Below are 12,272 nucleotides of genomic sequence, written 5' to 3'. Positions count from 1 at the left end.
CAACAAGGTTGTAGGGTTTTTGGTCCGAGGTACCCCTTCGTCTCCTGAGCTGCTGTACTGTGGGCAGTTGCAATAAGGTAAAATACTTTGGTGGAGGGGGGTCAAGGAAATGAAGCCCATCTCTTCCTGTGCACAAACCCCTCACCCCCATCCATTAATCTAGGAAATTTACCCTTAAAAAAATTCAGCCAGACCCATTGTGAGGTTGGTACTCAGCATAAGCCACAATTTGTGCCTACATGGCGCAGACCACGGATGATAATGAACAACTATGATGAAGACCAATATTTCCTCATACAAATTCATATTCTGACGGCAAAGTTGTGTAACTTAAGAGCAAGATTCTGAGATCCCACGTGCAATATTGCTTAGTGATGGCAATGAAGAGTATAATGAATTAACAATAATTTAGAAACCATGGATAGGAAAGGGAATATGTAATTATTATTAAATTGAGACAAAATAAAAAGAATGTCAACTCCGAGAGGAACTGGGATTGGGTGGGTGTGGTGGATAGTTTTTTGGCTTCCCATCCCATGAGCCTGCGTTCTAATCCCGGAGGTGGCAGAGAATTTTCAGAGACTGCTGCTGATTGATCGCTGCATGAGCATTATGTGGAGGATACTTCAAGCCCAGCATCATGTCCGTGAGATGGGATGTTAAGCGGGTGGTCCCTTTGCCACCTTTCAATGAGAGCAGACTAATGCTGAGTCCAGGTTTCTCTCCATCCTTCCTACCCCACCTCTTCATTATGACCTTCAAATCACCTTAGGTTGTCTCCACCAAACATCACACTCTCCAATATGAGATTAAAGGGATACAGCACAATTCACATGTAATTTCAGCAAGAAATCGATTATTTTCTGAGTTTTATTATTTTGTCTTTAAAAAAATTCTTGAGGAAGTAGGCATTTTGCATGCTATATTTTTAGGTGGGTTTCTCCTTTTTTTCCATTTCATGCACAGCATGGGAGTCGGCACTTTATTCTTGGAATGGATCGTCTTTTTTCCGTCTGATTTTAAATATTGTACCCTGGTATGTTAATAGTTACTGTATGGCAATTATCTCTCAGCATTGATTCATAACAAATGTTCATGATTCTGATAAATCATAGGTTTCCTCTAATAATTTTATGATTTTGATTACATACATTGATGTTATGTTACTCAAATATATGCCATAAGTTTTCATCCGTTGGTTGTGTGAGGAAGAGTATAATAAGTCCCAACTTTCTGGAATGTCTTTAATTTGTGGTGAAAGTGACCACTATATCCATCGCTCTGGTTCATTGATGTTATGTTTTACTCATTACACTACGACTTGGCGTTCTCCTCTCACATGATGCAAGCGGCCATCTGGTGAGAAGATAGGACAGAGGAATAAAAAGATTGCGTGAGTTAGTTGGTCTTATGGAATCTACCAAACATTTCCCTGCTCCTTTGAATTTATGCCAGTGGTGGATAAGATAGGGGTGGGGGGCTGTCATTCTTGAGAACTATTAAAATGGTAGTACCTTTGCATAAACAGCAAAGTAATTTTTTCTCAAAATAAAAATTGCAGTGCATCAAATAAAATTGCTAACAATTAGAATGTATCTCAATGACAGGAATACTTAGCTAAAAAGGCAATTGGGATTTCTGAAAGTTTTAACCTAGGACCTTGGACCATGGGTGTACCTAGCAAGGGGCAGCTTCCCTCCCCCCTAGAAGAAAAAATTGCAAAAGTCTTTCAGCAAATCAGCACTGAATTGAAACGAAAGCATTCAACAAATTTTCTTTAGACCCACAAAAAATGGTATGTAGTAGTATAAGATATGTAATTAAAATAAAACTATTTTGTCAAGGAAATAATCTAATAAACTAATGTCACAACTTGGTTTGCACCCCGCTAGACCATGGCTTGCCCCCCCGACCCCCACCCTACTTATGATTCTGGGTACGCTCTTGCCTTGAAACCTTCAAATGTCAACCAAATGGTCCTCCCAAAAATGCCATTCTTGGTAGGGCATTTTTTACTTTTATATGAAAATCAGCATTAACAATGCACACTTCCTCAGCAGTAAATGTATAAGGTATACAAATATATGTATATAGCTTGGTGGTCTGAGCATCTGCCCGGAAAGCAGAAGGTCCGTGGTTCGATTCCTGGTTCTGGTGAAATTTTTCCATGTTTATGGCCTTCATTCTATCTCCACGCCACACTGTGTCATCGTCCTGTATTTATGTTTCTGTCTCTTTGTTTCAATATATTTAGAAAAACATCCAAAAAAAAAAGCTTCAACTTTAGCGTTTTTGGCTTACTGTCCCCTTGACGACCATCAGTATTGTTTATATAGTTTGACATCTCTTCTATTGATACAGTTTGTGATACCTGCGAAGCTTTAAATTATCCACCTGAATTTTTTATTTTATTGGATTTGCCAGGCAAACCATCTCACAGTTTACAACAAGGTTGGATCTCCAGTTAAACATGCTTCATAATTTGAACCCACCACGGCTGTGCAATGACACATGATTAGTCATTAAAAATTGATGAAAAATGTTGTCGAACATTTTGAATGAAAAGTTGTTAGGAGAACATGTATTACTACCACGAATCCCTATTATTACGATAGATGTGCCAATTGAGTTCAAACAGGTTCATTTTCCAGTTAGATTGGCACTTATAATGACTGTCAATAAGTCTCAGTGCCAAATGATATCTGTTTGCAGCTTAGATTTGGGTACACTGTGTTTTTCACACGGACAATTATATGTGGCATACTCTCGCATGGGTAAACCATCCAGTTTGTTTGTGTTGGCTAAGGATAGACTCACTAAGAGTATCGTACACTCCATTGCACTAAGAAACTGAAAATGTTTATTTTTTAATGTCATAATTTGTTAAAGGGATGTACCTAATTTGAAATTTATTGATTAAGATAATAAAAGGACAATGCATTCAAAAAATGAATGCTTGGCGTTTTGTTATTTTTACAGGTCGTCATCGTTCAAGGGCTTTATACTCTTTGAGTCATAGTCATATACCACATCCCAACACACATGGGCATACCCAGCGAGGGGCAGGAGAGGGCAGCTGCCCCCCCTAGAATTAGCAAAAATCGCAAATGTCTTCAAGGAAAATAATATTTTTTCAAGCAAATAATTTTAAACACCAATAAAGAGCTGTTACAGTTTCCTTAGAATGTTGGTTTCATTCAACTTTTCCATGCTTAAATCTTACCTATTGAACAACCATGGCTTGCCATACATGACGTAAGATTGCATACCCACTATAAGGCATATCCTATATTGTTTTCATAAGTATAAATATTAGTGAAAAACTTATTTCTTGTGCTTTTAGCAGTTTTGAAAGGCCCTCGTTTGGTCCCAAGATGTCCTCAATACAATTCCTTTTTCACTTTATTTGGTTACCTACTTAATTTCACCTTCCAATATTAGTGGTAGTAAGGAAATAAAGTTAGTAGAAAGTGTGGTGTAGTAAGAACTTTGGAAGCTAGCATTTATATATATATATTGTATTTTCTACTTTTTCTATGAAGAAAAGAAAATTTTAGCAAAAAAGATGTGCGAGAAGGAGAGCTTTCGTTAGAATTACTCATGTATTGTTGTGTGTTATGTAAATGGGTGCGTGTGGAGTTCGCGTGTGAGTGAGTCGTCCTCATTTTTTTCCCCACTCCTTTCCCAAACTTCGCATACCCCTATCGTGTGCCCTTGAGTGATAAATAGAAGCAAGAAGAGGTGCATTGCCCACCCCTCTGCCACCTTGTGTAGTGACTCAGCTTGGTGGTTTTCAACCCCCAAAATTTCCCTGCCCACTATGAAGAATGCCCTTCCCCCTACCCAATTTGACGGTAGAAGAATGACTAGTGTTTTTTTCTCCCCGTTTTCCCTCCCTCTCCCCCCCTGATTTCTACTCCTCCATGGGGGTATAAAATGCTTGTACGCATAAGCACGAGGCAGATTTTTATGGCTCTCCTGTATAAGTAATTGCTACAAGTAACCAGTCTTCTTCAGGGCTTGAGAATGAGAACGCCTATCTCGACGTAAGGAGACGCGGATGTGGGTGGAGAAGGGAATAATTTGGAAGCGACGTTTGGAGGTTGAACCGAGAAAGAGGAGGCAGCTTTTTGGAAATAGGAGACGGTACGGGAGATTTTCCAGCACCAGGAAAAGGTCAACCTCTCGCACTTCACCAGCAGCTCTTTCCACCACGTCAGGAGGCAAAACAACCAAGGAGTATGAGCCGCCAGAAGAATCTGTTTCCCAATTACTTAGACACCTTTTTACAGAATACACCACTGAAATTTGCGGGGTAGATAAGGTGGTTGCCAGGTAACTATTTTAATAAGAGGGGGTAAACTTAAGACCATACAAGGGCATACCAAGGATCAAAACTCGGGGGGGGGGGGGGGGGGAAGACTGATCTATTCCTTCTCCAATCAATCTATTGACAGCCATGTCCATTTTTTGAGGATTTTGCCCATGACGATTTGCACCTCAATATGAAACAATGGGCATCAGGAGGAGAGTTCAAAGGGATTAGTTAATCTAACATCCCCCGTGGCTCAAGACACATGGATGAAAGCTTCTTGGGTTTGCAACCGGGTCAGGGTGTGCATGTTATAGGTTGATATTTCGTTGAGAGACGTCGTCCTACACCATGCAGACCCTGACCTGGTTGCAAACCCAAGAAGCTTTCATCCATGCTATTCACCGGGAAAAGCTCAGATACTTAAGATACATTTAGAGCAGGAAATCATAAAAAATAACAACTGTAAAGTCCTTTATGGCAAAAATATTATTCTTTTACTGTTTGAACAAGCTTCATTGCCAAAGCTGGCAACATTACACCCCAGGGGATGACACCAAATGCAACCCACAGACAATTTTTCTACCAGCACCCATGATAGGAACAGCATTGTTGGTTGGTTGGAGCAACCTGAATGCCTCCTCATGACAGCAGGATTTTATCTCTTCCCACTTATCCTAAAATACCTCAATGGGCCTTCTATTCAAGGTTGGATTAGAGGCCTGTTTCTAGTGCAAGCAATGGGGTGGGAAGGGGAAATGGCAGAATTCTTGGAACCCCTCCAAACAGGGTCTATAGCATCAATAGGCAACTATTTTGCCTTACTAGTAATCCTTCACTGGCTCCATTGGTTTCTTTATCACGAGCTAGTAATCTTCAGACCAAGGACTGATTACCCAACAAAGATAGGGCTTAATATCCATGTCTTCAGCTACCCTGTCGAAGGATTGCCATTACCCTACTTCCTGACTTGAGGGCAACAGGGGTATAATTTCAAGTAGTTGAACCATTAGCAGGGATGCCAACTTATATAAAATATTGGGGGGGCCCAAACTGGGTATCTTGCCCCAGCAAATTTTATAAGTACATAGTGAGTTTTAATTTTTCTAAGCATTTTATAAGAGTTATATGATCAACATTAGAACCATGATAACTCGAATCTCGATGTCTGGACACTACGGGGAAAATCGAAAAGCTTGACACATGTTTTCCTCACACCCATAACAAATTTTTGAGGGGGATAGGGCCCCCTCAGGCCCCATGGAGTCGGCGCCACTGGCCATCAGTTTAATGGCCATTTACCAAAGATGGGGGGGGGGGGGGAAGCTAGGAGGGGAAAACCATTTTACAGATCTTACCACGAAAACCAAAGTGAATCCCAGTGGAACGGAAGAATAGATTCAAGTATACTGTCATAATGAAGTAGAACAACTGCTCCATTTTCTATTTTCTGCCTGATAAAGAACTTTCCTATGGTTAAATTTGATGTTTTTTTTATTTTGTGATGAGTGAAACTACTGCCATGTAACATTTCAAAAGAGGGTCACTCTTTCAACCTTTAATCTAAATTTTCACTAACGGTTCTTTAACCAGGAGTGCAACTAGATTGCTTCCCACAAACTCCAACATATTGCCATTAGAAAAACGATCTAGCGATATGGTCATGTTTAAATGGATGAACAAGGCTTGGATTCCCAGCCATTGTTGTTACTGTGTACCATTACATTTGGAAGATCAACTGCACCAGAAAAAATGTATCAAGTAGCACGATATCACCCATTAAAATGAAGAATAGAAGACTGATTGACATGGTGACAATGTAAAGTTTGATGGTGTAGACCTCAGCTACTGACAGAGGTTATCTAAAAGCTATTAGCTGAATGTTCGAGACTTGTATCAATTGATATACTGGGAAGTAACACTAAAGGAAGGAACTCCTAAAATCTGTGATTCATAACGGGGAATTGATGGAGGAAACTATGTATGTCCACAATAAAATCCAAAGGCGTGATAACCGAGCCTTGACCTCCAGGCAGTAGGTGAAAATGAGGGATCGTCCTGGACGAGAAGCATTATTATTATTAAGAACCTGGGAAGAGGTTGGTTGAGAAGCAGAAAAGTAGGATGAATTTGATTCATTCACACGACACGTTTCCAAACTAATACATTTTCTAAGAACATAACTTAAAATTTACTTTCACAAGTCTATCGCGCGTCTCGTAATCTAAGGCATGATACCGAACGTTCGTGTCACTGAGATGATCACGGAAAGATTTTCACTTATGACGCACACTGGGTAATACGCGGTTTTGCTAACATGATTAGATTCTCACTCAGGAATAAAATTCTCCTATCTCATACCCTAGAAAATATGTGAGATTGTGGATAGGCGCGTTTCGAATGATTACTGCTGAAGCGCGCAACTCAAGCAGGTGGGTAGTATTTAATCCGCCAATCCGTGCCCCGATATTTAGGATACCTAGGATACGCATTCCAACTGACGGCTCCGGGTGCCGCACAATCCCCTGTTGACTTCGAAATTTCGTCCAATACATTCCAAACTACCCCGAGTGAAAACTTAACACTATCTTCGGATATGGAATACGACCCTCCAAGATAATGGGACGAGCATGTCTAATACAAATGTAACTGCTGCAAAGAAAATTAATGTTGAGCATGTCAATGGAATTCTTTACATCTCGACGGCCTACGAAATCTATCTAAATCAACAACTGATGTTATGTTGTAAAAACCGAAGTACAGCAATTATTTCCTACCGATTACCAAGCATAATAAATGATTGGGTCGCCTCGGTCAGATTACTCTTACATGGAAAATATTGATTAAACCGCAAATTCAATTAAATAACTGCAAACGAGAAATATGACGAAACCAAAAGAGACACGATAGGAAGTCGCAATTAGGGCAGTGTTCATAGTTGACACGCTCTCATGAAGGGGTTATTTGCCATTCAAGATCATTTACATTGAGTGCGTGTTATGCTGCGAATGACAAAAGCTGCGTCCGAAATATCTTCCGAGTATACTTGTGTCCATACCTCACATTGTTTATGGAGGGTTACAGGTTCTACCTCACTCAATAAATGGTAGAACAAATATCACCCTAGTCCTGCGTGCATAACTTGAGAGCGCACCATTTGTTTACAAATACTTTCGCCTCACTACCGACACTAAACTACGCGTAGTTCACACAAGAATATGTTTCACAGTAGTAGAATAATGATAACACTTTCACATTACGTGCAAAATTGTGGAAAAATAAGAGGATTCTGGCAACTATTTTTCCGAGGTATAGATGCAAGGGGTAAATAGCGGTTAGAAAAAAACATTTACCCCTTAGTGAGGATGAGCGTTTCAAGGATACAAGCTAGAAATGTTTAAACACTTATCAATGAATAAAGAGTTCGAATATATTGTCACCTTGTAAAATGATTACGTTGAAAATAAACAATTTAGATTCCCAATTCTCAGACATTAATCTAGGCTGATTGGTTTATGTTTTTTCTCACGGAATGTTGGGAAGCTCTCAAATCGGTAGAGTGTGCTCGCCGCGCACGCTACCTCCATTGACTATACATATCGGTGTTGAAAGGAAATGTAACGGGAAGGACTGATACCATTGATACATTGAGATATTAAATTGTACATTTGACCAGTATGTATAGTCAATGCTACCTCTGATAGTCTAAAATTCTTGAAATACTACTCATCTTGAAACGTCTTTGAGCGTCGTAATGAGACAATAGCAGCATTAATGTGTGTGGTGTAAAGTCGTTTTGTGAAGTGATGGATGGAAGAATTGATCATTTTATTTAGCCGTTCTCCGCCCCATGCAAGTATCTATGAATTATTAGTATCTGTTTTCTCTAGCGTAGTGTCACGGAAACGATGTGCAAAGAGTGGGTACGTTTACGTTCGTCATTCGATACGGATGCCATTGTCATTTGCATAGCCGAAGTTTATGTTGTAATGCCGTCTCTTTTGATTGTCATTTCAAAAGTCATAGTATCAAAATGTTATTTAAGGAGTTCAGGCTTTGAAAATGATTTGTATCACGTCCATATGACAAATATGTAGGTTTTTTAAGGCAAAATGCCTTGTTGAACGCATGTCTCTTGATTTGTAAGCCGGTAATTCTTAAGAGTGCGGCATTACTTAGTGGATAATTTTATGATTCATTCAGGTATTCCATTCAAAATATACACATGTATAGCCTCTTGGATCCATTATTGTGGGATATTGATTCTATTTTATTGTTAAAATCGGAATTCGTTGTTTATTTGGACGGTGTACTTGGGGTACTCCACTTGAAGTTATGTTAATTTATAGTGCTTGTGTGTTTTAACATTACAGGAAATGAATATTGATGCAGCAAAAACCTTGAAATCCAAGCGAATCACCATACTTCACCTTTTTAAATTGAAGAATGCTGATTTGACTGAACTGATAAACTAACGTGAGTCTTATATGTGTAAATTAGAAATGTAGAGAGACGTTCTTACCTTTAAACCCTGGTTTTTAGCTGCTAGCGCTCGCCTAGGTGTAGAGGAACAAGTTGATTGGGTGTATTGTTGTTGTTAGCCTCAGCGGTTTTAACTCATTTGCCAAAGATACTCGCATCCTTTGCTTTTGCTATTGTTGCATAGCCATGAGTTCTGTTTTTGTGGTGCGTTGATTTTTAAAGATAGATCCCGTAATATGGTAGTGTTAAGTTCTTGACGCATCGCAGAACGGGCTCGTGTTACTTCTTTGCATCTACTATTACTATTGTTCCTCTACATCCTCGGGATACGTTATGGCAATAGGTAACTAAAAACTTCTTTTCATCAGATTTGAAGTTGAAAGTGAAGATAAACCTTTTATTCTTCAGGTAGCTGTTTATCTTGTGTTTTAATAATACAGGGCTATTGAAACACAGGAATGCTCTATTCTTTAATCTTCATTGTTGATGAAATTTTGTATTGTTTGAGGTGATTGAATCCCGTCTTTTAGTAGTAAAGCTTGTAAGAATGAGTGCGAAATTTGATACTAACCTATTCGTAAGCGTTTATGTTAGAATCTTTAATCTAGCACTTATTACGTCTTTGTTATTCAAAGATAGTTTTTGTCGCTCGAGTCTTTGTGTGTCTCAGTCAAAGGGAAACAAAAACCATTAAATATTTTGAAGTCTGCATGCCCTATAAAAACTTTCTAGTCGTCTGTCTTGTCGCTGATTCCATTTGGTATACTTGACCGAGTCCTTACGGTTGACTTAAGGTCGTTTAGTGGTGTTAACGAACGTCATTTAATGACATGAAAACGGTGCTATTTGTTACATTTAGAGCACATCCTGGACTGTTATGATCCGCTTGTTATATTATTTATTCTATGTATGGTTCACATTTGTAGTGGATTTTTCATTTACTCTCCGAGCATCATTAATTTAATTTTGATGGTAGAATTTGCAACACATTTGGAGTAAACGATGAAGAATCTTCTCACACCAGTGAACACTTTTCAGGCTGTCAGTGTAAATTCCTGATAAACTAATATGATGTCGTTTATATTTAATTGAAAATTTCATTCTGTCGCCTCTTCTTAAGATTTAAGTAATTTTTGTGAATGAGGGAGAAAGTTATAGATGATGATTCCCCCTCATTTACAAGAAGCTTGGATAAGTGAATTTAATGTTTGTGAATAGGCTCTATTATTGTTTGTTACTCTCATGATTTGGGATGATAGTTCAAAGGTTGTTTCTGTATTTAGCATTTCAGGTTCTGAATATGTGAAACGTCTATTCAAATTTTCTTTTTAATGATGTTGGTATATGTAAGTATTAACCCACAAAGCACAAAGTATCTACAAAATATCTTATATGCCTTTTGCAAATGCATAGAAAATATCTTGTAATAAATTGTAGACCTTTCTAGACATTTTGTTGGCATCTCAATGTCTGCTTTTTCTGTATCTACTAGATATCTTGAGTAGATATTTCTAGACAGTCATATTCAAATTGGACCCACTAGGAAAAATCAGGATAAATGGCTAAAATATAATATTTTTTGATGCAACAAGAGTTTATTTTTCAACTGACAGCCTGCTGGTGGAGCCGGAGGTGATGGTAGGGTGCCTTCTGAGGATTCTTCCTGAATATTTGAACCTCTCTGGCTTTCACTTCTTTGTAATGGGGGCTTCCTCCACCGATTCCAAATTTGAAGTTTTCAAAACAGCTTACAAATTCCTTTTACATTTCTCAAAGGAGTCTGCATCATTTTCGATGAATGTTGATTCAGTGTCTTGCAGTATAGGTCTTGAAAATTTTTTAATGCAACTATTTGCCAACATATTGAAACACCTTCATCGGGGCTATGAATGAATATGAGTACATAAATGTGTTACATGAAGGGTTATGGCAATGTTTGTTATGATAGAAAAAAATTAGTTGTAAATTAATCAAAAAGAAGAAACTTGAATTTTGACATACCATTTATTCCACTGAATTGGCTTTGTTTATTGATGGTAATTAAGCTGAGACAGTTCATAGTTACCTATCAATTTTTATAAATTAATTAATAATCAATTATGCTTAACTTGTTGATATCTGCTATTTTATTACAAATATTTTTGTTTTTTGCAATATGTATCATTTCTTGAAATAATGTTTTTCTTAGATTACTTTCAGTATCTAAAATTACAGTATTTTTTAAGTCTACGCCCATACTTTCATGGGATTGACATTCTAGGCATCTAGTAGATATTTAAAAAAACAAACTATGGTAACTTTAAATCACTATTATAAGCATTTGCCAGAAGAGTTTCCTTGGCTTTTTTAGTGCACGTGTGTACGATGAATTTATCTATCAATATCCACTGAAAAGCAAAGCAGTTACACTTACTTTTAAGATTCTGTTGTTTTTGGCTAATTGCACCCCACATAGCACAAAATATCTTCTAGGTATCTAGAAAATATATTCAATGTCTTGGATATTTTAAAAATCTACTAGATGTCTTGCATGTATTTTTGAGCGGAGACTCTTTTTTTGTATATCTAATGAAATTAGCCAAAAAGCACCCAAATCTTGAAAAATAAACATAACTGCTATGCTTTTTGGTGGATGGATAGATAAAGTCATTGTATGCACGTGCACTAAAAAATTAAAGGCAACTCTTCTGGCAAATGTTTATAAAGGTGATTTTAAGTTATGGTGGCTTCTATTTTAAATATCCACTAGATGTATAGAATATGTCTATTTTATGAAAGTATGGCTACTGCTTAGCCTTCAAAAATACTGGAATTTTAAATACTGAAAGTAATTTAACGAAACGATTATGTAAAGAAATAATGCATATTTCAAAAAACAAAAATATTTGTGATGAAAGAAGAGACATCGACAATTTGAGCAAAATTTATAATTACTATTCAATTAAATCAAAATTGATAGGTAACTATCTCAGCTTAGTTACCATCAATAAACAAATCCAATTCAATGGAATAAAAGGTATGCTAAAATCTAGTCTCTGCTTTCTATAATTAATTTACAACTAATTTTTTTACTATCGTAACAAATATTGCCATAACCTTTTATGTAACACAGTTATATACTCACACATATAAATATCATTCATTCATAGCCCTGATGAAGGTGTTTCAATATGTTGGCAAACAGTTGCATTACAAAATTTTCAAGACCTATACTGCAAGACACTGAATCAACATTCATCGAAAATGTTGCAGACTCCTTTGAGAAATGTGAAAGGAATTTGTAAGCTGTTTTGGAAACTTCAAATTTGGAATCGGTGGAGGAAGCCCCCATTACAAAGAAGTGAAAGCCAGAGAGGTTCCAATATTCAGGAAGAATCCTCAGAGGGCACCCTACCATCGCCTCTGGCTCCACCAGCAGGCTGTCAGTTGAAAAATAAACTCTTGCTGCACCGAAAAATATTATATTTTAGCCATTTAT

General features: G+C 37.6%; 1 protein-coding gene and 1 long non-coding RNA gene across 5 annotated transcripts in view; one reads left to right on the top strand and one right to left on the bottom strand.

Annotated features, from left to right (window-relative positions):
- Positions 1-532: 532 nt before the first annotated feature.
- Positions 533-7,821, bottom strand: LOC124170677. The gene is made up of 2 exons (XR_006867532.1): positions 7,753-7,821; positions 533-1,356 (listed from the first exon to the last, which is right to left on the bottom strand). It is a non-coding gene; the product is annotated as an uncharacterized LOC124170677 (long non-coding RNA).
- Positions 7,822-7,901: 80 nt separating this feature from the next.
- The window catches only part of LOC124170675 (DDB1- and CUL4-associated factor 7), a 35,634-nt gene continuing 31,263 nt past the window's right edge, over positions 7,902-12,272 (top strand). The window contains exons 1-2 of one of the 4 annotated variants that reach the window (XM_046549570.1): positions 7,902-8,168; positions 8,686-8,788. The gene's annotated coding sequence lies outside the window, so the exon portion shown is untranslated. The other 3 variants (XM_046549571.1, XM_046549569.1, XM_046549573.1) reach the window with 3 other exon arrangements.

This window comes from Ischnura elegans, chromosome X (assembly GCF_921293095.1).
Source record: "Ischnura elegans chromosome X, ioIscEleg1.1, whole genome shotgun sequence".
NCBI classification, from domain to species: Eukaryota; Metazoa; Arthropoda; class Insecta; order Odonata; family Coenagrionidae; genus Ischnura; species Ischnura elegans.
This window is presented reverse-complemented; position numbering and strand designations above follow the sequence as displayed.